Here is a 27,737-nt window from a genome sequence, read left to right on the forward strand (position 1 = left end):
GGATGGAGTAAACAGCCCTTCAACATCCAGGTGTGGGGCGTCGAAAGGAGGAGGCCACGCTGGGTCTGAGGGAGCTGCTGACCGCCCCTTCACTGCTCCCACATCCGAATACCAGGCTCAGCGCTGCAAATGGCAGCGACCATCGAAGCCTGAGGCCTGAACCCACTGCTCCCGCCACCGCAATCGGCCACCTCGCCGAGATGGCGGCAGGGAGACAAGCATTGGGCCGCTGCCAGCCTAGTCTCCCGCCCCCTCGTAGAGGCCGCGGCGCTGAGTGGTGTTTCTCGGGAGACCGGCGGCGCGCTCGAGATGTGCCAGGGCTGCGCGATCCTTCCTCCATGACCCTCCGCGCGGACACCCAGTCTGTGCAGACCCCTCCTCCCCGCCGGCCAGGTCATCGCCCGTCCCCTCCGGCCGCCGCTGTTAGCCGTTATCGTTAATTAGGGCTGCCAGCCGAACGGGGAGCCGCCTCCCGCACCATCCAGACCCCTCCCCGGTACCCCGTTGCGAGTAATTGAGTTATTATCAGTACGGATCCGCCCTCTGCACCAGTGTGTGTGTGCTTGGGGGAGGCTCCCAAAAAAGACCACCCCCTCCAAAAAAAAAAACAAAACAAAACACAACCAAACACAAAAAAAAAAAACAAAAACAACCCCAGAACACACCCAAAATCCGGGTTTTAAAATGATTACTAAATGACATCATGCATGGACGTTTAAACTTGTAAGGTGCAGGACAGATTAGGGAGACATCATGCTGGGCGGGGCTAAGGATGCCAGATTGGCTCTGGAGGCAAGGTGGAGCTTTACCTGCCTGTGATGGTGACTGTGCATCACCGTGCCATTACTATGCCTGGCACGGCAAAAAGCACTTTGGAGTATACAGGGCTTATTTTTGCCCCTTAAAAAAAATAAGTCAAATATTCAAAAAATTCCTCCTCCCTTCCCTCCCCATGCTGGGCTGTGTTTGTGTAATCTGAATTCTCTGGTAAGACAGCTCAGAACCCTATCAGAAGTGGTCATCTCCATGTTGTTGCTCTAAGGAAAGACCCATTTTTGGACACTGTAAGGAGTTTGAGTGCTTTGATTAAAAGTGTATATCCTTCCAGTACTTGTATCCAAAGGAGTAACATTTTACAAAGGAATCTTTGGTACTCAGCCGTTTGGGATGCTGTTCATTTCTGTATCTGTAGCAGCTTGCCTTTGAAATTTCTGTGCCCATGCTACACCATACAGACATTTCTTCAGTTGTTTAGACTACACTAGTAAGTACATACATATTTAAAATAGGAAGAATCATGGGGTTTTAAGGACAAAACTGACCTTGCTCCTCCAGGTGTAGATGCTTTGCCTTCCAATACCCAAAAAGGGCTGGCAAGAAACCTGGAGAAGGACTTTGGACAAGGGCCTGTAGGGACAGGACAAGGGGAATGGCTTTAACCTGACAGAGGGGAGATTGAGATGAGCTCTTAGGCAGAAGTTCATCCCTGTGAGAGTGGCAAGGCCCTCGCACAGGTTGCCCAGAGAAGCTGTGGCTGCCCCAGCCCTGGCAGTGCTCAAGGCCGGGTTGGAGGGGGCTTGGAGCAACCTGGTCTAGTGGAAGGTGTCCCTGCCCATGGCAGGGGGTTGTAACTGGATGAGCTTTAAGGTCCCTTCCAACCCAAACCAGTCTCTGATTCTATGATCTTTGTCAGTTCTTTCACCTCTTACTATAACCTGAGGTATGTAACAGTGAATGAGCATTCACTCCTCCTAGGCACAGATGATTTAAATATCTATACTGAAGCACTGTGTGTGATAAGAACAGAGATCTTTATTTGCTTAATGATTTGCAGAATATCATGGCTTCAGCAGTGCTGAAGGCCATGTGGCATGTAAGGTTGCAGCAGTGAGCAGGATGGGGAGACCTATGTGATAAAGTTGGGAAACTGCCAATGCATAAGAAGGTGTGATAAGGAACCCCTTCTGCTGAGCCTTTTGACCTCCAGTTTGTGCATCAGCATGGTGGAAGAAGCTATGTCGAAATGAACTTAATAAATAAATGTCTATGGGAAACCATCAGTAATTTGTCTTCTTCAGCACCTAAGAAGAGTTTGTTGGGAAAAAAAATTATGTCCTGTGCTTTGGGTCAAACCTTGGCTGAGTCTATCATTGCACTTCAACATGATCAGCATTTTGCACTTTGTAAAAGGACCATTTTGGCCTGAGTGAGATAATTTTAATTCCAGAATAAACTCTGTGCCAGTGAAAGGGGGAGTATAATTGTTTTTTAAAATATTTTTTTTTTTTTAAATTATGTTTTTTTTTCACGTAATTTACATTTATTATGTTAATAATGTCAGTTCTTTGAAAGGGACATTAACATGAAAAATATTCCACTCTCATTGTCATGTAGAATATTATTGTTAGGAAACTAAAGTTTGGAGTGTTATAAAATATCATTGTTATCATGAGAATAATAGTCATAGTTTAATGTAACTGGACTCTAACACACAATAACCTTGTATGAGAAACCTGGAGTCAGTGACAGAAAACCTGCCCAGCGAGGATGGGATCACACATGTGTGATTTCTTCTCACCTGTCTAACTCAGCAGCAGTTGTGGTACATCAGAAAATGTAAAATTAGCACTCCTTTGTATAGAGTATGAAACACTGTCTTCAGCTGTCCTCTGTCACAGAAAACTCTTGCTGTTGTAGCATCTCAGAATTCACTGTACGTCCATGTGAAAGTATAACCTGGTGCTGGTACAGCCTGAAACAGAGCCAGGGCTAATTCTTTGCCTGTTTTTCTATGTTAAAAAATTGTTACAAACCAGCTAATTAAAACCTCCTTCTCTATGGTTGTAGTTGGTGTAAGCATACATTATATAAGCTGCTGTTCATCTGAGTAATGAGAATTTTATGAGGTACCAATATTTTACCAGTAGGCGCAAATATATTGTTGGGAAATATATGAATATTTATTTATGTCTTCCTTTATATTCCTGTAATTCTCCAATGGCATAAATTGGGTTTGTATGACAGCTAAGTAGACCTTCCTTTTATTTTAGAAGCATATACATGGACCAATTGGCATACACAAACTTGGTGTGCATATGTCTGTAACTTTGAATTTGGAAAACCTACAATCTGTATCTGCATGTGCATCATCATGAAGTGGGCTCACTATACTCCATGGTATCCATAAAGCTCTACTTCATTTGCCTCAAAAAGACTTTGTGGGCTGAGGGAAGATGCGTAGCACAACACAGTTACTGTGAGGTAGTTACCTTTGTCACCAGGCTGTCTCACCAAGACAGAAAACTTCCATTTCTTCCCTGCATTGTCCTTCACCCCAGACAACCAATGCGATAGCCTAAAATAACTACACAAAATCAAGTAACCATTTAGTGACACTGTAGTAAACCAACATTTCCTTTGATTGTTGAAAAAGGCTACAGGATTTTATTGTATATATTTTACTGATATTTTTCTTCCATTCTAGTACAAGCTATACTTTATTTCCTATAGAATAGTCTAATTCTTATTCTGTGTGTAAGATCTTTTTCTTAAAGCTGAAAAGTGAAAACAATATTTAGCTTTCATCATTTAAAAATGATTTATCAAATATAGCTATGTTAGGTATTACAACATCTTGCGCATCACTACATTATTAAGTTAATCTAATGCCCAGAGTGATTATGCACATTCCTGGGTGTCCTTCTGATATTTCTCCAGTCTGCTGGATTTTGAAGTGTGATTATGTAAATTTTTTCACTGATAAATAAATTACTATAATTGTAGTTGAAATACCACTCAAATTCTGAAGACCATCACATCTATATAATATATTATGCATTACTTAATTATTTATCAAGACTAATTCAAAATAACTGTAGGACAAAACATACATTTATTTTTAAATACCACTTTTTTATTTTTGCACCAGGTACAAAAATATACTTCCACATGTCAAAAAGAAAGAAGGAAGAACAAAGTTTGCATCATTAAACGTAAAGTTTTTTTGTTTGGATTAATAATGTTGCAACAGTAATGCCATTCTTACAGCTATTGAATTAAGGATACGTTGGTCAATGTTTATAATTTCGGTTAGCAGGAAGTCAAGAAAGGAACAGTTAATGTGGGTGGGAGGTGAGTGTATGTACCGATAAGAAAAGAATGACAATTTTAACTTGCATTGAGGAACAGTGAGGGGCTGGCAAGATTTTAGTGGCTACTGTTTGAGCAGGGATTGTTAGAGAAATACCAAGCAGTGCAAAATTAAAATCATGGGCTGTGTGGATTTTAAACTCAGCATTCAATGCTAAACATGGAAAGTCTCAATGAACCGCCTGGTGTTGATTTGCATCACTAGGCTGCTTTCCAGGGCACTGTTTAGCTGCACTTGCCAAGGAACTTTATTTTCAGTCTCACATAAATTCTAATTCTAGGCTGGTAGAAGTCATCATAGGCATAGTAAATTTGCAGTGTACACACAGTAGTTTTCCTTTTCCCTTTTCAGAACAGACCTTAATTTGGCTGCTAATGAAATAAGGGAGACTGATTGCAGAAAACCTGCAAGGGCATATTTACTGTACCATATACAGTAAGCCCCATTTGGTGCATTAGCATTTAGCCATTTTATGCAGATTTATTGAGAAAATGACTCATGTATATGGTTTAATATGCATCAGTGATAACTCATAACATCCTTATAAAAAGAAAGAAATTAAAAATTCATTAGAAAACTAGACTAGTGCCGCCACATGATTAAAACATTATTAAAGCACATTTCAGTGTTTTGCTTACACTAGTGTTATCATGGTGCCACCATTTCATGACAGAGAGCATAGAGGAGAAAACATTCAACTTAAAATGTCTGCTGGCACACATCGCTGGATTTGTATGTCACTAAACAATGAATGAGCATAGCCTTGAATACCAACTATTTAATTAGCACTTTTGCCAACCATGCATAGAAAATAGCTCATTTACATGCATCATGCTTAGTGATTATTCCCATAAAAAGCTACCTATTTTTTGTTTAATGTATGTAGCATTCTGGTACACCATTGCAAGAAAATCAAAACATATGTTATTATTTTAAACCCTTTGAAATTAAAAAAAAAAAAAAATTAATGGAAACATGTAAAGTCTTTGTATTTCTCTTGGAGGTATATTTGAATTATTTAATTTAACCTTAAATGTGCCATAAAAGGCTGGATACAACTAATGATTAAGAACTTCAAAGGGCAACAGAAACCCTCTAACAGTCCCCGGTTTAATTAAAGGCTATTATTACAAAACTCTTGAACATACAGTCACTTTTAATGACAAGTGGTGACTTGTAAATGCTTCATTTGAAAGATACCACTCCTGTTCTAAACACTATTGATAGATGATGCTGAAACATGCAAATTCTCCCAGTGAAATACTCTATTTTCAGCATAAATGGGATGCATTTGTGAAAATAAATATTTCTGTCACTTTGGGAGTACAGAATTTTGAGCCATTTTGCTTAGAAATATTCATTAGGGTTTTTTTTTCATGTCTCTCAACAACACCAATAGAGTATCACTGAAGGAAAAACGATATGCCAGTTAATGTAAATGAAAGTCAGCCATTTGAACACATTTTGCTCATAGCATACAATATGCTGACATGTTCCTTTGCTGTACACAGAATAAACCTAAGATACTATACTTCACAAAAATGCTTAATTTCTTAATTTAGTTTTAAATATTACTCCACCATCAAGTAAGAAAAAAATAATCTCAGTGTATTTGATAGGTGTTTTCACAAGCAGCGTATATTCAGGTATCTGTAGCAATGTAGGCCAAAATACCTGTTAAATCAAAATACATTTTTCAGACTATTAGTCATGTTTCGAGTCTGATCATGTAAAGTCCCTGTTTCTAAGGTAGTCATTACTTCCCTACAGTCTCCCTCAAACGTGGCAGCTCCTATAAGGGCTGTTGAAACAAACAGGCTTTAGGTTGGGCCTATCATAGATGAAATTAGCATTTCTCATTAACGGATACAATCTTCTGTATTTTGAGTTATAAACTGGATTTTGACCTGTTCTTTCTATGTTTTCATGCCCCTGTTTTTTCTTCCTCAGGTGAAACCTAATCCTGTGCTTAACTAGCCATCAGTTATGTAGAATGGTGAAGACAACAGGATATTTGGACTCTTGACTGTAATATGATGAATTCACCTAAAAATGAACAAATGAATATGCAATATTAATGTTATAATAATTTTTACAATGGACATTTCTTCCTCTAAAAAAAGCTTAAATAATTGCACATGCTTTAGTGATTTTAAGGAAGTGTATTATCTATTTCCATGAACAATGAATTTATAATTTGAATGCATTTACTAATAATCTGGGGAATGCAAATGAAACAAGTTACTGTTCTTGGAGATGCTATAAATACTTGTAGGAAATGTGAAAGAATAAGGCCATAAAACTGATCAAAACAGGCTGGCAATATAATCTGGAAATCAAAATTAACATGGGAAAAATAGGTAATGAATACACAGGAGAAAAATACCTGAAACACAAATAAATATTCAGTGGGAATAGATATTAAGTAATAGGAAGAGACCTTAAAGTGAAGTGGGCAACAGTTTAGTTATAAGTTTAAAATGTGATTTAAATATATAAAAAGAATTAGCAGCAATGTCTTTTATGCTTTATATTTAAAAGCATCATTTTGGGAGCCTAAAAATTCCACATGGCTGGATTAGACTCCCTCGAATGTAGCATACATTTAAAAAAAAAAGAAAAAAGAAAAAAAAATGAGTCAAAATGATGAGATTCAGAGAAAAAAGGGGAAAACTGTTAAAGTAACAAAATGGAGGGATTGGTGCAGGAAGAAAAGTGACTGAGCTAACTGATAATCAAAAGAAAATGCACATGGGTGCTTGGATAAGGAGTAATCCCAGCTACTGAAAACTTGCATGTTGTCAACCAGTCATTCCTTGTTTGCATTCAGAGTTCTTCCTAGCATTGAACAAAACCTGGCTGGTATAAGCCAAATCAAAATGCAATATTAGGGCAGTGCTGACATGATGGACTGTGTGCTCAAGAAAGGTAAATGAGAAGGAAACAAACACAGGTGCTAATGATCTGAATATCTGGACTAATTCCTTGTAAGGCAGTGGATGGTGGTATAGATCAGAGAAAATAATGGTGACTCTGCTGCCTAAGCCATTTAAAGCCAGAGTGAAGAATACTCCAGAGAACTCATTGCAGGTTACAATCCTGTGCACTTAAGAGGATTGGCTAGATCAGCTCTTAGATCTTTTTTCATCTCTAAATTTTTATTATTATGTAGTTATTTGATTCCAGCTGTTTTTTTGTCCAGAGTTAAATCTTCAAATAAAATGTTTTCTAAAGATAAAACTGGGTAGTTCATTTGCACTTATTGAGAAGCATGTGTGATAGAGACCTATTGTGATAGTGTTTGCCGCCCAGCTACCATCCTGAGGATAATAGGAATACAAATGTTGGCCTGAAATATACATTTAAAAGTCAGAAATTAAAATAGTTGGTTTAAGAGATCGTTGGAGATCTCAAAAGTATAATTACATTAGATATAGGCACATTCCTCCCATTTATTTGACATAGACAGATAGGTACTGCCTTTGTCTTTTTCACCATTTCTTGTAAGACAGTATCTGAATTATTCCTTTTTGTGAAATACAAATATATCACATTACATATAATTATATTAGGTTCTATAGCAACATATCACATTTTTATAGCTATGATGGTTAAAACCATGTATTTTTTAATATCTGTGTCCTGGAGAATTTGCATTGTCCTTTAAAGACCCCAGAATCTTACCATTGAAGTCAAGGAGTGATGTTCATACTCATGCAAGATCAAGATCTCTTTAAGTCTGTAGGAAGTAAAAAAGATTGAGTCTTAAATAATTTATAAATTGTTGTCTCTGAACAGGCACTGTCAGAGTTCCAGGCCAAGTTAATTGGAAAGACATCTGTCCTGATTTCATTCTGAAGTTTTGGTTTGAACATGGTGTGAGCATTCAACCACCTTGCTCAAGAAGAATGTAGTCCAGCTGGCCAAATTCAAGCACTTTTACAGTATGACCTGAGAGCTGCTTGATATTGTTCTGGATGCCTTACTGGCATGCATCTCTGCTGTGCACAGTTTATAGTTACACACATTTATATATATAGAAATATGTATATAAATATATATACATATAAATGATACATATTATATACTACATAGGTAAACTACATAGAGTTTGCCTTAGTGTAGAATTTCTTGGTGTCATTGTATGCTAAATCAAAAAGACAGGAAAAACAAAACATTAAAAAATATTGAAAATAATAAAAATTTAAAACAAAGTAAAAAAACCCAGAACTGTCAAAACTAAATCAATTTTAACTTTTTTTTCCTGATAATTTCCAATAATGACTAGGCATGACAAAGTCAGAGGACCAACATTCAATAACATACATTAGTCTTAAAACCACATTGAAAGTAAATATATAGAAGAAATAGTATGGTGCATTTTATATTATTATTTTACTAGCGTTCTACATTTTCAGTTTGTAAAATGAGGACAATTAGACCGAAGGATGGAAAAACAAGATGTGGGACAACAAAGCCATGACAAACTTTTGGAGAACCTTTGGAAAAAATTTTTGTCTCGTCAAAAGCTGTTGAGGGAAGATTGTTTACATTTAAAAGCTCAATTGTTTAGCTGTTGTAAAGTAGTGTTGAAGAATGTGTCAGGGGCACCAGTCATGAGCTAGGTGAAGCTGTGCCACTACCTGGGGAAACAACTAAAGTCTCATGAGGACAGAAGAGGGAGGATGGAGGAGTGTGGCTGTTTGGTTTAAGGGTCTGGGTATGCACCAGGGAGACCCAAGTTTAATCCTGGATCTGGACACTGTGTTTGTGTTTTCTCATACAGTCTTCTATGCTGCAATACTGCCATGCTTAGTTTCATCGCACCAGCTGGATGTTAGAATCATAGAATAGAATCATAGAATAGTTAGGGTTGGAAAGGACCTTAAGATCATCTAGTTCCAACTGCCCTGCCATGAACAGGGACACCTCACACTAAACCATGCCACCCAAGGCTCTGTCCAACCTCGCCTTGAACACCGCCAGGGATGGAGCATTCACAACCTCCCTGGGCAGCCCATTCCAGTGCCTCACCACCCTAACAGGAAAGAATTTCTTCATTAAATCCAATCTAAATTTCCCCTGTTTAAGTTTCAACCCATTAACCCTTGTCTTGTCACTACAGTCCCTAATGAAGAGTCCCTCCCAGCATCCCTATAGGCCGCCTTCAGATACTGGAAGGCTGCTATGAGGTCTCCATGCAGCCTTCTTGTCTCCAGGCTGAACAGCCCCAACTTTCTCAGCCTGTCTTCATACGGGAGGTGCTCCAGTCCCCAGATCATCCTTGTGGCCCTCCTCTGGACTTGTTCCAACAGTTCCATGTCCTTCTTATGTTGAGGACACCAGAACTGCACACAATACTCCAGGTGAGGTCTCCTGAGAGCAGAGTAGAGGGGCAGGATCACCTCCTTCGACCTGCTGGTCACGCTCCTTTTGATGCAGCTCAGGATACGGTTGGCTTTCTGGGCTGCAAGCACACACTGAAGTCGGCTCACGTTCATTTTCTCTGCCAGCACCCCCAAGTTCTTCTCTGCAGGGCTGCTCTGAATCTCTTCTGTGCCCAACCTGCAGCTGTGCCTGGGATTGCTCTGACCCAGGTGTAGGACCTTGCACTTGGCATGGTTAAACTTCATAAGGCTGGCATCAGCCCACCTTAGAAGCGTGTCAAGGTCCTTCTGGATGGCATTCCTTCCCTCCAGCCTATCAACCAAACTACACAGCTTGGTATCATCAGCAAACTCGCTGAGGGCGCACTCAATCCCACTGTTCATGTCACCGACAAAAATGTTGAACAAGGCTGGTCCCAACACTGATCTCTGAGGGACACCACTCACTCCTGGTCTCCAGCTGGACACTGAGCCATTGACCACAACTCTTTGTGTGCAGCCATCCAGCCAGTTCTTTATCAACCAAGTGGTCCACCTGTCAAATTGATGTCTCTCCAAACACAGCAAATTTGCAAAAAGCAAATCTGATTTGCTTTTTGCAAATATTATTTGTTGGTAGCTTGATAGTGAGCTGTGAAGTGGCTTTTCTTTCTCTTAAGACTGAAATGTGCTGCGTGAATATCTGCACTCTTGCAACATCGGTGATAAAACAGCCAAGCACAGCATCTAAATTTTGAGCTGCAGGGTATCAGTACAGATATACTGGATATTTGCTATGTGGTGTTCTAACCTGCCTATTACTGAGGGATTTTTGCTTTCACTTGAGGGCATGTACTGCGTCTTTGTTGAATCAGGCCAAAAAAGAGCATAGGAATGGAAGTGTTTGAGAACAAAGTTGATGGGGAAAAAAATTATTATTGAATAGTTTCATGTTTGCTGAAATGTTTCAATTTTCTGCTGGCAACAAAACCAAATAAAATGGTTGGGTTTATTGTTATTGAGTTATGTCTGTCTGCATTCTAATATTGTTTCATGGGTGTTGAAGAGAAGATTCCTTTTCTCCTATATAAATAGAGCAATATCATCTCCTGTCTAACCAAGTTCTAGACTCATTGTCGTGGTTTAAACCCAGTCAGGTAACTTGGAGTTTTGTAGCTGTAAGTGCCTGCACACTGAAAAACTAACTTGGTGTGTAGAGGAAAAAAAAAACAAACAACAGAATTACAAGACTTTTAAAGAAAAATGTTACAAGATTTACCTATGGGAAAACCTGATGTTTCAATTAGATTTTAAATTGCCAAAATAAAAATGATGGGAAACTGACTTTTTTGCACTAAATTTTTGAACTTACTTAGATTATTTTACAGTTGCATTTATGTTCAGAAGAAGAGAAGCTACTCTTATTTCTCACACAGAAAAGAATCAGGAATGGATTTGAACGGAAAAAAAGAGTTCAACAGGAGTTGAAATATAAATTTAAATGATAATCGAGCATGCTTGCTAGTATGACTAGCATAACCAAAGTTATAATATCATAACCACTTAAACCCAAGAAAACACTATATTCATCTAGACATTATTTATGAAATGCAACTTCAGTTTTAATTTCTTTGTGCAAATATATTCTTGCCTAGGTTAAATAAAAAGCTGTTTCTCATTTCTCCAACTTATGTATCCACTTCAAACACCACTTTTGTCAGCTTGGACAGTAGAAATAAAATCAAGATCAGTGACCAGAGTAGATAAAATGTGGCTAAGTAATGAAGAACAAGATTTTTTCTACTGCAACAATGAGTAAACAGTCCTATTGATTTCCCTGCTCAGAAAGCTGGCAGATTCTCAGCCTATACAAATGAACAGCCAAGATCATGTCTCTGTTTATTTTAAAAGGTTATTTTAGTCTCAATAATGACAATTAATTTTAGCAATGGTTTCTGGTAATCTATATGAACAAAAATTGAACTTGAGGTCACAATTCTAACCCCCCATGCATTATTCTGTATAGATAGTGTTGCAGACCCTAATTTCTACATTAGTTTTTAAAATTGCATCTGTCCATTGGGAACATTTGTTTTTTCCCACACTGGTTTTTGGCACAAGGAACAGAGTGCCTAGATTTTTTGATGGCAAGTCTGAAATTGCTGTGGCCATTAAAAGTAGCTGTTTTTGCCCATTAGGAAACTTCTTCTGAACCTAAATGACAAAACAAAACAAAACAAAACACCAAAACACAAACAAACAAAAAATCCCACATTCCCCTGAATCAAAACAAAAAGGCAAATCCTGATTTTTCTTTTTTTATTAATTAAATGAAAAATACTGTCAGAAACATCTTCACCTTGCCTAAACTAAGGATTGGAATTACTTTTCCAGTTGGATCAGAAGATTTTGTGAAGTTTTTTTAAATGAAAATATATAGGCAATTTAAAAGTATAGATGCTCCAGTTTAAAAGTTAAACATACATTAAAAAAATATATTGCTTCTGGATATATTTTATATCAAAGCTGAATTTTCAAATTAATCTTTTAAAGCAGTAGTTTAGGTATTCTGATGGTACCCTCATTTTATTTAATGTAATAATGTGGAAAATAAAAAGAACACATTTACATTATTGTACTTATTATGCAAGTATTAACAGTTGTTACAATTTAAAAAGTAATCTCAAAAGTGAAGCCGCAATATACAGAGTACTTCAAACAGTAAATACTTTTGTGGCTGTTAATAGAAAGATGCTGGAACGTACAATAGGTATATGCATGTCAGTAAATGTGATGTTGTCAGTGTGCCAGTGGTGTAAGAGTTGTTTGAAATGAGAAGTTTGCTTTATGAACATTTAGAAATGTAATTTATACTCAAAGTAATAAGACAGGAATATTTCCTTTTTTCTAAGCAATAAATTTATGAAGAGGAATGTGGCAAAAATCTCATAATGGATAACTGACATAAGTTTGTTTTTTTCTCTCTGTTTCTCATCTACTTAAAATCTTCTGATTCTTCTTCCCTATGCAACTGGAAAGTAGCCAAAAATTGAAGACAATGCATATGTGTTAGTGTTCCACTTTTAGGGGCTCACAAAAAAGGTTTAGTTTTGCATTAAGGTGTCATTAATTTCTTGCTTTTCTCAGAGATTTATTCACTTAGTTTGGGTCAGATTGTTCTATTGATTTTTAATTAGAATTCCCCCCCTGACTCTAACAGGAGGTTCTGCTAAAATATCAATAGCCTGGTCAGGTTCACCGTGAGACACCTCTGACAGAAAGAACCTGACACCTCATAAAAATAGGATAAATAGAAGTACTGGTAGTGCTGCAGTGATATGAAAGCTGGAAAATGAAAGAAGACTTGATATCAAATGATATGCAAAAATAGAAGCAGAGTTAAAGCTGATGTTTTGGCTGTTGGATCTTCTTCAGACCATAACCTGAAAAGTAATTTCACTATTTCTTCTTCAGCCTGAGGAAGAGCATTGACTTTAACCTTGGTCTGTATTTCAACATGTTGCTGGGGAAAAAGTGATATGATAGATCAGAAGAAACCTGCTATTATTTTTCTTAACTAAACAGACTCTGAGAAATATACCCCCAGAGTTACTTTAAATTCAGTATTCTGTCCAGGGACACCGCTGGTAAATAATTAAGACTGCTACTGACTTAACTAAGCTCAGTTATAAATCTAAACATTCCTCTGAAAATCACTGTCTAAACATTTCCCTAGTGATGGTGTTTTATGTGAAGGACCTGATTCAGCCATTCTGACTTCCACGGTATGATATTACTTGTGCATGGAGTTTAATTGAGGTTAAAAAGCCAAATTCTGACCTCATCTGTACAAGGGGTACATCTTGAGTAAAGCTATTAAGGTCAGGGGAGTTACTTTAGATTTACAGCAGCATAAGTAAAAGCTTATAGGGTATATTCACATAAGATTTATTTATGCTTGTAAAGGTTACATGCCTGGCCATCTAGGTTTTCTCTTAAATATACAAATTTCAACATTCATGTAATGTTTTGTATGCCTACCTAATTTACATATTTCCTATAAGTTATTGGTTTATAATTCATATGCAAATGTAAACTCTAAAATAATCTGCCCTTTAATTTGAGGAGGTACTGTGGGGGAAATAAGAATATTAGCACTTTTTTTCAGTTAATTTCTTCTCACAGATGTCTCATATACATTCATTCCTGTAGTATATATGCTAGCATGCTTTGCTAAAAATGGGTCTGTCTTTGACAGATGTGGCCTTAGGCATGCAGAGGCTGTGACATTCATGGGCATAATGTGTGAAAGCCTAAAACAAAAAGGATGCATCTTTCTGATTTTCTCAAAATAAAGTGATGCAATCACACAAACTTTGTAGGAGTAGATGCAACCTCCACAAACATAAAAACCAACCAAACAAAAAAAAACAACCTAAAATATTACCGTTTAGAGTTACAAGAATGGACAAAAAAAAAAAAAAATACTTGGCACGTTTGCAGTATGGTCTATTCATGCCATTGCACAAGCCTTAACTAATTCATCAATAAGATAGGTGATTTGACATGATGTCTTTTCTGCTTAGTATAGTCCTAGTTTTGGGTAAAAAAAAAATATATGAATAGTATATACCAGTGAACAAAATAGTGTCAGAGAACAAAACACAGCAAAGTCTACACAGCTATGTGTGTTTCCATAAAGAAAATAAGTAGAGTAAAATACAGAAGTCAAGATATGGTCACAATGGCATATGCAAGCTCTGCTCCCTCCTGAGCCTAATTTGTTTCAGTTAGGTCAAGTGAATCTTTTTTTTTTTTTTGTTTATATTTTCCATCTACTGATGGAATAATGGATCACCTCTTTAACACTGTGATTATTGTAGTCCTGTTGTACTTTTGAAATGGCAGCTTTGAAGAGTATTCACTAGCCCCACTTCAGTTCTTCCTACCTACCATCAGTCTCTGCTGGGCTCCCAAAGTGCTAAGTTTCATCATATGGAGCTTCTCAGCACAGGCAAATTCAGTTAGGCAACTGTCTGTATCTGACACTTTTCCTGGATGGAAAAATGCTTGTAATTTTTATTATAGTGCTAAGTGATTTTTTTTCCTTGGCATTGATACATACTGATGAAGATAATAAATATTCAGATGCCCATGGCTGGCTGAAATAGACTTCTCAGCACGTAAGACAACATGGAGTAGTGATTGAACTATGAGAAGAGCCTGAAAGATATTTCAAAGATATAATAGATGTCGATGAAAGGCTTATGCCAGAAGATGTAAATGGTAGTTCTGTCTTTGCTTTAGTAAGGTAAACACAAGTCCTCAATGTGTGGAAAGGAGATGAATTTTTTAACTGAGCAAAATCTTTTACAGAAATAGAACAAAACAAGAACCCCTTACCAACTCTCTTGATGGTATGGAAGCAACCATTTTGAAAACAGGAGGAAAAATATTTTGACAGATATAGCAGTCCAGATTAAAAATAGAAATGAGATTTAAAATCCTGAGTAGAATTGTACTATAGATTTTGAGATACCAAAAATCCCCCATAGAGGAGAATGTCACTGCTATGGTCTTTAGGCTTACAATGTGTTTGCATTGCAAACATAAGGGGATTGGCCAGAAAATGCTGTGGTAAATAAAAATAGACATTAACTGGGATTATAGAATGATAATGTAAATGTGGCTGAGATTTGGAGATGTTTTTTAAGCACTCTTTTTAGGATTCCATATTTTGGAGTGAATGATTTTGAGCAAAGAAACTGAGGAATACAATATATTTATTGAAAATGGGTCTGCTGGCGACTAAAATTAGTGGTGCTTACTGAAATTCATAAAGCAAGTTTAGCACATTTCTGAAATGAGCACCCAAGTCTTTCTCTATAAGCTATGGAAATATGTTTTATATATTTTGCATTGATTTTGTATTATTTACATAATGATGGTAGAAATTAATTTTTCATATAATCACTTTCAGTTACAGTTTGAAATGCTTTTGCTTATTTCTGATATACAAATTTTAGCTATAGATACAACTTAACTGTTTTAGACTGAATTGTAATTTGTACTCCCTGTAACTCAGTTTTTCACAGTTACCTTTCTGGCTTCATAACTATGTTCCTTAATTTACATGTAAAAAATGTCAATTCTGCCTTTCCATAAAAACAACCTACTGACATGCAAACTCCAGTGCATTGTTGATATGTTCCATTTCTCTGCTATTGGGGTTTTAACTGCTACTTTCAAGTAACTTGTTCAAAATACCTGTGTATGGTTGCAAGAGTGAAATAATACGTCCCATGAAGTTTCAAACAGGACATTTCAGGAAAAGATTTCATCTTCTATTTAAATTATAGGATGCATTCAGTAACAACTGGCATTTTTTCAAAGTGTGTGTCATATTTACAGTCTAAACAAAACAACACACTAAGCCACAGGTGTTATTTACAAAATCCCACCATAGAAAGTAAGGCAATCTACATTTAATGAATGAAATCATGGCCAAAAGTGAAAGGAATGCTTTAAACCAGAGGTAATGAAACGGTATTACTTAAATTAAGCTACATTATTGATGTGTGAAACTCACTTTCATAAACAATAACGAGCGTAATACTCCACCAAAGTATTAGGTATGCTATGGACTACTTGAGTAGCCAGAGTTATGCTATATGAGATATGTAAATATCTGTATATGGACAGATAACTAATGAACAAGTAAAAGAAAAAAAACTTTTCCTTTCTATTGGTAACTTCACCATGGGCTGTTCTGTAAAGTCTCATGTAAGCTGTGCATCTATAGTCCTGTGAAATTTAATCCGCTCTTTGGTGTTTCTTTTTATTTTGAGAGAGCAAGACTACTGCAAGCCTTTTGCATGTATCTTCTTTTACATTTTTTCCTGATTTTCACATAGCTGTTATGTTTATGTCTTCTAGTATTGTCTCTTGCCAAGTCTCAGTGAAGCTCTTCTGCCTCTTTCTTCCACACCCTTTTTGGCTTTCCCGCTCTTCTCAAACACGTACTGGTGGATGATGTTTCTCTTAAGTTTGTGAAGTATCTCCAAGTCTAGATTGCTCATGCCATGTGATTATATGGTTGTCTGTCACACCAGCCAACAGTCCCAAATTGGTTTAGTACCTTTTAATAAACAGCCTGGCATAAATATATGGAAACCATGCCCTTCTTTATGTGAACAGGAAAACCTGTATATTGCTGGAACCATTATTTAGAGACTTTTCCAATTGTGACAGGAATCACAAGACTAAAATTACAGTGTATTTTATGTATGCTTAACCATCATAGAAGCAGTAAAAGGTGAGACAAATTTACAATCCTGCATAGTATAAAACATCTCAAGATTGCCTGAACATACTCATATGCACTCTGAAACTACAGAATACAGAAACTTAAAGGTGGGATAAATCATTTCAGCTCTTTTATTATCAAAATAATGTAATGAATCAGTAGCAGGGTCACAGAAGGATTTTCTTAACATTCTGCTACATCTCCCCAGGATCTTTAAATATTCAGCTCCAATAAAAATATATATAAACATGAGCTTTATTAATCATGTCCCCCTATGCACAAATACGCACACTAATACTGCAATATTGCCATCTCATACCTAGTTTTAGGGTGTAATTTCTTTTTTTTTTTTAATGAGACTTAAGTTCTAAAACCGTGTCTCAGAATAAACTGGGTTCATTTCAAGACCCAAGAAATGTTATTTCTGTTACAATATGTTTCCCATTCACTAAGAAGCAAACACCTCCTCCTCTCCGCCACATCTGGATTATCTGCATTATCCACTAATAAAAAAAGAGGAATGAAGAGCTGGAAGTTTTCCATGAAAACACAGGGACTGCCTCTCTCTTAAAGTGCCTCCTGAGGATCTCAGACCTCTGACCCAGTGGGCAGTCAAATACCTACAGCACGCACACACCAGAAATCAAAACCATTATTTGAACCAAGTCCTTTCTTAAGCACCCCTAAGTTCTGCTTAGGCTTGGTATTACACCAATGTTTGTTTGTTTTTTTTTTATTTTTTTCCTCATTGTGTAATTAAAAAAAAAGATAAGTAAAATATCTTAACATAAAAAAAATATATTTGTTAGCCCTGTATACCCTACATTCACTGTCCTTTCTTGACCTTGGTTTTCAAATAAAAATTTCATTTTTATTTAAATGTTGAGAAGCAGTGTTTACTCAGTGTCAAAAGGGTGGACAAGAGTTTCAGAAACACTTTTTGCCACAGAGGCCAAGTCAGCCTCAGTATAAGCCAAAGACTTTTGCTATATAAGTTTTCTCAAATACAAGATGTTCTTCTGAAACATTATCACTTCTATGGTTAGAGATGGAAGGAGACAATAACAGGTTGTATTAGAATATGCCATTTACCTTTTTTCAACTGCTCTGGCTCAGTTTCAGGCCTTTAGTTTTAGTACATGCACAGGGTTTAGACATTTTGTTCTTAAAAACAAAAATACATTTTAAAAGCATAGCTATGTATTTTGAAATAAAACCATAAGATTCCAATAATAAAAGAATTCAGAAACTAAAATTGACAGCATGTTTCAGTAATAATTTTGCCCTGCAGAGGCCATTATTATAGGACTGTACTATGATCAGGAGCAATACCTTCACTGAAGGTAAGAGCAGTAAGAAAATCAGTATGTTAAAAACATTTTGCCTGGGCCTCTGTTTTAAGTGATTTTTGATAGTGGTTCCTATGCCACTATGCAGAATATAAATGTAACACCAGTGGGAGTTAAAAATAATGCTTGCCAAACTGAATAAAGCAGATCAGGAGGGCACCACAGTGCTATCTGCAAACTTCTAATTAAAAGAAGGTATTGAAAGTGGAATTCAGTGGCTAAGGAAGAGAACTGCACTTGTCCTGTTAAACACAGATTGTCAGCTACAGTTTTCAGATACACTATGCAGAGTAGTACCACATGGCGGCGGCAGCTGCACCCCCTTACAGTGAAGATCCTCAGTATTTTCTTTGTGGTACTTTTGGGATTACACATTGTCGTGGTTTAAAACCAGTCAGGCAGCTCGTTCACTCACTCCCACCCCTTCTTTCCTTCCACCCCCCACCTCTTCCCTGCTCCCAGAGGGATGGGGAAGAGAATCGAAAGAATGTAACTCCCATGAGCTGAAATAAGCACAGTCCAGTAACTAAGCTATAACACAAACCACTACTGCTGCCACCAATGACAATAATGATAAGAGAAAATAACAAGGGAAGAGAACACAATACCACCCACCGAAAACGAGTCTGACCCAGAAGACCCTGTGTCCTGCTGGGTAACTCCCAGTTACCTCCCCGGGCATGACGTGCTGTGGTATGGAATACCTCTTTGGCTAGCTTGGGTCAGGTGTCCTGTCTCTGTTTCCTCCTGGCTTCCCCTCCTCTACGGACTCACAGAGTCCTTGGTCAGAGTAAACATTACTTAGCAACAACTGAAAACATCGGTGTTACTAACACTGTTCCCAGGCTGAAAGTTCAAAACACAATGCTGCACCAGTTACCAAGAAGGAAAAAAACTGACTGCTACTGCTGAACCCAGGACACACATGTAAACATTATTAGAGAAGGCCAGCGTGGTATGAAAGGCACATACAGTGCCACTGCGAAGGTTTCCAACTGTAACAGCAATCAGGCCCTTGCACTGTTGGCGTGATATTTTTGGTCCTGACCATTGATCATAACCCTTTCCTGCTCATACCACTTTGAGAGCAGGCATAGGACAAAATGAGTTTTACTTTACTTTTTATTAAAATAAAAACTTGGAACTGAATGGTGTGATAGTAGGTCTGTGTAACCATTTCTGTGCTCTCTACCATACTGTAAGGAGGCTGGAATACGATATTGAAGAGGATGGAAGGCAGAATACAACTATCCTTTCACAGATCAGGACAGCGACAGTGGTGAAATGCTGTGCAGCAGTACTGAGTTTTACACTTTTTACTCTTCTATTTGAGGTTTTTGTTTGCGAACATGTAAATCCAGGAAAAACGTTATTCTGGTTCCTGAGCTTTGCACCAAGACTTCTCTGTTTCTTCATGTTATATCACATTAATGACTATTTTGATATTAATTAGCACAGAAATATCCTTAAAATATTTTCTATAGTATTTTGTGACAAAGTTTTCAAAATTACCCAGAAAGTACTCAATACAAAAAGGTGTAATAATGGTCATGTAAGGTTTTTGTAGTAAGGTTTTTGTAAGGGCTTTTCCTTCAGGGTCACTGTCAATGTAAACCAATAATTTTGTACAGAGAAAGTTAACCAAGTGGAATATTCTCAGACATTTGATTGTACTTTCATGCAAATGCCTTGTATTCTGATTTGATGCTTGTGTTGCACAGTGTTACCTTGCTATCTTGCCATGTACCTATAGTATTACCCATGGTTCCTTATTTCACAAGGCTAGGAGTTTTCAAAACAGATGTGCAGTATGCTCTGCACTAGGATTTCTGCATGAATATATATTTGCAAAAGTACCAGTGTTAGCATTTATGGTATTTCCAAGCTAACAAAGACTTACCTACCTACATTTTCACAGGTCACATTAATATTAATGGAGTAAGTTTTTATATAAAATAATGTTTGTGGTTTCTTACTGTTGCACTATTCTTCTGGCTTTATTCACAAAAATCGAAGAGTAAAGACCTAATCCGTTATCTAATACTTCTCTACGTTACTGTAGAATTGTTCCTTAAAGTATATTCTTCAGTGTTTTGTCTTATAAATAACAGGAGTCCACTTTTCCCCTGGAAAAAATAATAGAATTCACCACTAGGAACATTTTCCTTTTGTTCATCTTATATGTCCTTTTCTTCATTGCATTCATATACTTCTATTTAATGATTATAGCCTGACAATCATACTGGATCTTATTTCCAGATACATTCCCAAACATTTGGAACCTAATTCCGCAGTCATTACTAATTACTCATAGGTCATTAGTAATACACAGTGGTGAAAATTTAGTCTTCAAATACAGTTCTGCAACATGCTGGCATGTCCTGCAAGGTGTTGCACACCTTTCAAAGTCAGCACCTCCCCATTAAATTCAAGACTCTTGCCTTTGGATTCAAATCTCTCCCTAACATTGTCCTGTCTTCTTTGACCTAGACATTTGAGCTGCCTCTGCCCTCCCTTTTCTGCTAATGATGTTACCCTTGGTGCTCTGGCTGTTTGGTCCCCTCCTCATCTGTGTTGTCCTGCCTCCTCCTTTCCACTCACATAGAGCATCCTCAGTGAACTGAGTTATGAAACACCCACCATCTCCTTAGTAGGGGCTCTGGCTGAACTTTAGCATTAAAATTAAAGCAACATGTGTGATCTTTCAGGATGTTTGTACATCTTTCAGGATGTACATTTATTTTGCAAGTTGTAAATCAATAGAATAAAAATAAATAAATAAATAGAATAAATAAAAAAACAGAAATAATCACCCCTAAGGTTAACTTCTTTCACAAAATATTTTTTGCCATGAGGCTTGCATCTCTCCTCTCTTTTGATCCTGTTCTCTAACTTGTGTGGGGATTGTAGTAAAAGTAAACTTCCCTGAGAAAAGAAAATGTTTGCTTTGTAAGTACAGTGCCTAACTTAAAAAAAAGGAAATTATGCATTCCTAGTAGAAAATCAGTAATAGCAGTAGTAATATCTTGATATTCCAACAGGGCAAAATTCTGAAAATTTTCAATAGGCTTTGTACTTCAAAATCAAATGCCAGTTGGGCTTCAAGTAAATAAAAAAATGAAAACTAATTAGAGGGAAACTACATTTCTGAATGGAGCTCAAATTTTATCATGTATGGAGGAAACAGCAGGAATTCTCCTGTATCTGCAAATACCACTCAGCAGAAAAAATAGGTGCAAAGAATGATTTAAAAGCCTAGTGATGACTAACTTGTTTGACACGAACTACAGAGGTATTTGCAATCAGTCTGAGCTAGGTTTTGAACAGTATCTGCAAATTAACAGTTATTTGCTCAAGTGTTATGGATGCCTTTTTATAAGCTCTGTCAAAGCAGTTTGCTAGATAAGTATATATCTATTGCTCTCTGTTGAAAGTGTCCTCAGGGTTTTCAGGTTGATGTGCATGTTGAATCTAAATATGAGTGTGCTTTGCTGTGAAAGGTTATTTGAGGAAAGTTAGACAGAAGTATTGGTGGGACATCCAGTGATCCTGGGTTCAATGAATTACACGAGGGGAAGTTCAGTCAAGAGCCCTTTTAATCTGGTTTATCAAAAAGAAAAAACCCTCCACCTATTTTCCATGTTCTGTCTGATCTTGTACAGAAACAAATAGGGGAAGAATATCTCCTGGTTTTAGCCCTAGTTCTGTTGCTATCTTTTATTACCTTCTGCAATTCCTTTGGGAACTGTCTTGGGTTTTAGTTTTTTTTTTGACCTGACATAAGTATCTCTCAATTTTGCAAGACATTTATTTGTGTCATTGATATCTAAATTTTCTTCTGTTGTTTGCCTCAGGTTTGTGTTGCATTATCTCTGGACAGAGGACTATACACTCCTACGGCTCTCCAAGCCTGTAAGCAACACCTTTAAATTATCACCACTTAACAGTCTGGCAGAGGTCTCTGTTATTAGAAGAGAAACCAGTTCGGTTTACAGTTATTTGTATAACAGAATCCTCCTGTGTCCTTAGACTATGAAATAACTGTTAACAAAACATAATATTTTGTAATTTATTTGGCTAAAGCAAAAATAAAAGAAAGCCTTTTTTTGCTTTAATATTTAATTATTTTTAAGATCTCATACTTTGACACTTTTGCCAAATCCACCCGCTCATAAATCAGCCTCCAACAAATTCATACAGTTTTTTACTATAACTGATTAAACATTGATTGTTCTTTACCGTCCCCAAAGATGTTTGGGTCTAGTAAGCAAATCAGAATAGGACTGATCTGTGGGATCCTGCGGGAAATTGCAAAATCCAAGTCAATATTTACAATGGACTCTGTGATGGGAAAATTTGTATGACTTAAAACATATTCTTATGAAATCAACATATGAATGTTAAGCTTGTAATTCATGTAAGTACTAGATGAGTAGGAAGAATTCAGAGTACTATGTATATTCATATGAGTGGTGACTTCCATAGAATTCATAATTACAGGGGTTTTTAGCCAACAGAGTGATAGGACCTGGATTTTTTTCTCAGCAAAGACATATTTCTGACAAAGTAGTGCAACTGACTGCTCACTTTAATGTTTAGTTTAGTGCTCACTTATGCAGAAACATGCAGCTGCTGATGCGTAAAAGCAACCTCTGGTATCACCTATCTCATAGCTCAGTCACAGACACGGCCCAGCATTAGTTAGTTTATGAAATATGAGCCCTCTGTTTGACAACAAATAAGTACACATCCTTGTACCTTGTATTACCAGACAGCACTTTTTCTAGTGTAGTGGTTACTACTTTTAAAATTTTATCCTGGTTTTCCTTGGTACAATCTGTGCCTTTACAAGAGCTACCTAGTATACTATAAACTTTAGCAGTGCAGTCCTTTATTTTAATGTTATTTGCAACTTGGCAATATTTTGCTACTGAAATTTTGTGGCAGAGAACACACAACTGATGAGATTTTTTGTATCTTCCATCCTACACAGAAAACATATAGTACTTCTCGAGCTTGTGATTTGATTACATTCTGTGGGAAGCCAAAGATAGCACAGCAATTTTTTTGTCTTTTTTTTTTTCCTCCTGCCAAATTGCATTGAAAAATCTTACTTCAAACTTCTTGTCTAGTCATCCATATTTTCAGACATGATAAACAGTCATTCTTGCTGCTGAAATAAGTGTAAGCAGAGAGAACTTCTAGAAACCAGATTTTCAAGAATTAATAAGCTAATGTTTGTTTTTTTCCTTATAGTGATTACCTGTGCTTTATATTATTTTGCTGTTAATATCGCTATAGAAATGATAGTAAAAAAGTAAGACCAATTATATTACAAGGAGTTGAGACTTGATTCAAGGGTTTTAGGATCATTTTTCTTGCATTTTCAGATTAAACAGATGCACAAAGTTACAGAAAGTGGCATGGGTGCTGGAAGGGATTACTGGCATGAGTATTTCCAGAACCATGTTTGAAAGCTGGAATGAAAAGGAGGGATGTTTTGACATAGCATCTGGAAGGAAGAAAAAGAAAAATATTTAAAATGAGAGTGTTGGTAACTCAATGTGATCGCTGGAAGGGGTTGTGCTGCTAATAAAAGCGGTGCTCATGTGTCACTTCTGGGCCAGGAAGGCATCTAATCACACAGCCATTGCCCACAGCACAGTGTGGTAGTAGCAGTGAAATAATTGTCACATCACTAACACCCGCAAGCATCACCTGGCAAAGGTGCTCTCAGAAGTGTGCCTTGCATGATGTCCTGGGGCCATTATGAGTGTCTACAATGTCCTGGGGGGTCCACGATCTGGAGAAGGCTCTTTTACAAAGGCATGTAGGGGCAGGACAAGGGGGAATGGCTCTCGATTGACAGAGGGGAGACTGAGATGAGCTCTTAGGCAGAAGCTCTTCCCTGTGAGGGTGGTGAGGCCCTGGCACAGGTTGCCCAGAGAAGCTGTGGCTGCCCCATCCCTGGCAGTGCTCAAGGCCAGGTTGGATGGGGCTTGGAGCAACCTGGTCTAGTAGAAGGTGTCCCTGCTTGTGGCAGGGGGTTGGAACTGCATGAGCTTTATGGTCCCTTCCAACCCAAACCAGCCTGTGATTCTGTGATGATTCTATGATTAATTGGCTAATGGTGTGGGGCTGGTAATGACTACAGACAGAGCAGCTGTACAGAGGGATGGTAAATCAAGGATGCACCAAGCCAGAGAATTTGAAAGGGGGCCGTTTTGAGCCAGCATGGTAGAAGATGATGTTAACAAACTGAACTCCTGGGTAACGGGGCTCACCAGTATCCCTGCTGCTGCAAGGTGGTGGAAACGTGCACGAAAGCTGGGGAGCTCAGCAAGGGCCTGAGGCTGTTGTCAGAGCAAGAATGAGCTCCAAAGGAGGCTCAGTGTATGCAGCACAGCAGCAGCAGGGTGTTGCCATACAGGAGGATGCTGAAAGGGCCTTTGCCCTGGGGATGGAGAGATGAGTCATGTAACTCTCTCCTGACCCTGCTGGTATTGGAAGGCCGCTTGCTAAGCAGCCTGGACAGGGCTGTTTTAATGTTTGCATTGAAATGGAGAAGTTGTTTCCTTTAGTATGGAAAATACAGTTTTTTTGGTCTTAAAAATTCCAAGCTTGCATTCATAATAGTTTCAGTTCCAGCTTATTTATCGCTTCTGTCTTGCTAGGATCTGTTACATGGCACTTCCAGACAAAATTGTTAATAAAAGACAGTGTTTTCAGGTAACCTTAATAAAATTTTGAAAGTTGTTTTCATATTTATTTAAAAAAACCCTGACAATCTGTGGGAAAATATTGATTTTTGACTGCACTGTTTTTTCAGAAGTTTAAAGTTGTAATAAGAATTTATCTTTTTAAGAAAGTTATTTTTTCATACTCTAAAGAAAAATTCTGAGAAACTTGATTTTCTTCTGTCAGTACATGGCAGGAGAATCACATATGCATTCCATAAAAATGCTTAAATGCTGCCAGTAAACGGAATAAGACTTTTTGTCTCCCTTACATGAGAGAGAAATTCTAGTACTTTGGAACTTAGCATATACTCAGCTAATGTTGTATGTATATGAATATATACATACATGAACATGAATACATATACACATTACACTTTTTTTTATATATATGTATATGTATATATATGTATTTAAAACATATAAAAGGTCAGCTTTGAAATTCTGTAACCATGTTTGTCTGCTGGTCTACTGAATGGTCCCAGTATCTCTCTCTCCCTTTTTTTACTTTTAGTAGAGAGGATGTACCCAAATCAGCCGTATTGACTTGGTCAATATAGTTTAAGTCATTAGACTGAAAACTAGGAATAACATCATGTGAATCAGGTCCTCACTCGTGTTGAACAGGCCTTTAACTTTCAATATAAAGTATAGCTGGCTTTTTCCCATTTTGAGTGACAGATGATAAAGAAAGCAACCATTATTTTGTTATTATTTGCTACGACAGTACTGGAAAACCATGTATAATGGAGAAAACAGCTTTTTTTTTTTTTTCTTTAATGGGTTGTTACACAAGCAGAGGTAAAATGTTTTATATTTTAATTGCTTTCAAAGGTCCCTGTCCTGTAACTACTTTCTCCAACACCGGCATGTTTCTGCGTTCCTGCAGTGAATCTAAAGGGGCTCTGCATGGATTCACTTCCCTGCCCCTGTGCTAGTATTTGCTGGCTCAGGGCCGAATGTCCATGCTTAACTTCATGTACATAAGTCATCCCATTGAACTCAAATGGGGGAGGTGACCTTATTAAGTAGCTACATCAGGAATGTACAATATGTTATTCTTATGGCAGCTCAGCAAACACAGGCAACAAACACCTCTTGCACCACAGCCTTACGCAACCTGAAAGACAGAGCCAACGGCTAAAAAGCTTTAATCTAATATAGAGGCAAATTAGTATGGTGAAGGATTAGCAGCTTCTACATGTGCAATGCAGTTTTTGGATGTGACTTATTTTTTAAGTGAAAAAAAAAAAAACCAAGCAAAAACCAGCAAGTGGTATGCTTTAAAAATGTTTAGCAAAGCACTGCTGAGAAATGTTTTTTACACAAATGTGCTTTTGTACTTTATATACCTACATACTCTTAAAATGTAAAACAAATTTACTTAACTTCAGGGAATGATGATACCTGGAGGATATAGATAGTGGATGTCTTTTCTCACACTACACTTACATATCTTTGAAATTTGAAAGATGTTTTACCTAGCTTCATTGAATGTCTGGAGCTTATGAATGGTACAGTCTTGAAGTTATAAATGATAAATGCCTTTCCGTCTCTCTTTTCTTTAGACAATCTTAACCTCTTTACAAGTTCAGAATAGCAACTTTTGCTAACCACAGTCATAGAATCATAGAACCATAAAATAGTTAGGGTTGGAAAGGACCTTAAGATCATCTAGTTCCAACTCCCCTGCCATGGGCATAAAATAGTTCATAAGCGTAAATAGTTCATAAATAGTTATAAAGTAGTTCAGCACTGCTTGTATCACAAGTGTATTTTTTATCCAGTCATGGAAACTATACAATTATTATGTTAAGGCAATATTCACATGTAATGATACATGTCCTAGTAATTTTGTGTAATGAATGTTGGAAAGGTTGTACTCACATCACTTAGACTAATCCAGATGCTAACCAGACTATTTCTGAAGCCTAAATTTTCCTGTGTATTTACACCTCTGTAGTATGTCTTTCTAATGCTCAACACTGGGCCACCATTAACAGTAATATTTTTGATTCTGCATGTATATGTCATTATATATGTCATGTATATATTCAGTATATGTCGTTGGAGCTATTCGGACTAACTGGAGCAGTTATGGAAATGACCTAAGAAACTGGAAAATTAAAAATACATCAGGAAAAAGGACGCTATTGGATATACAAAGCAGGGAAAAACAATCTATACCACATAAATATGTGATTCTGTGCTTTCCTGTGTTAAAAATGCTGCAATGGACATCAAGTGCTTTCCTATATAAAATTGCTACTCACGCACAAATTGTACTCAGTACACTAGAAGTATAGATATTAATCATTCTTAGCTCTCCTGTGTCAGCTTTCCAGTTTAATTCTAAAATCTTTTTTCCAGAGGAAGATATTATTTTTGCTTTCCAGAAGATGAGGAAATTGAAGTATGTGATTTTTCTAAACCACAAAGAAACCAAAACTTTGTCTACCAAACCTCATGGCTCCTGTAAAAGGCCTGCATCATACCCTGGTAGAACAAAGGGGAATGGGTTCAAGCTTAAACAGGGGAGATTGAGATGAGCTCTTAGGCAGAAGTTCTTCCCTGTGCGGGTGCTGAGGCCCTGGCACAGGTTGCCCAGAGAAGCTGTGGCTGCCCCATCCCTGGCAGTGCTCAAGGCCAGGTTGGATGGGGCTTGGATCAACCTGGTCTAGTAGAAGATGTCCCTGCTTGTGGCAGGTGGTTGGAACTGGTTGAGCTTTAAAATACTTTCCAACCCAAACAAGTCTGGAATTGTATGATTCTATACCTGCGTATTTTTCATTGAAACACCAAAGCTTGTTTGCAGGTGCATTTCAGCAG

General features: G+C 37.3%; 1 long non-coding RNA gene across 2 annotated transcripts in view; it reads left to right on the plus strand.

The window, feature by feature from the left end:
• The window catches only part of LOC134156812 (uncharacterized), a 69,568-nt gene that overhangs the window by 11,809 nt on the left and 30,022 nt on the right, over nucleotides 1-27,737 (plus strand). The window lies entirely within an intron of this gene.

The sequence above is a fragment of the Pezoporus occidentalis genome, unplaced genomic scaffold (genome assembly GCF_034315485.1).
Source record: "Pezoporus occidentalis ecotype Australia unplaced genomic scaffold, CSIRO_AGI_Poc_V1 ctg90, whole genome shotgun sequence".
Taxonomy (NCBI): Eukaryota; Metazoa; Chordata; class Aves; order Psittaciformes; family Psittacidae; genus Pezoporus; species Pezoporus occidentalis.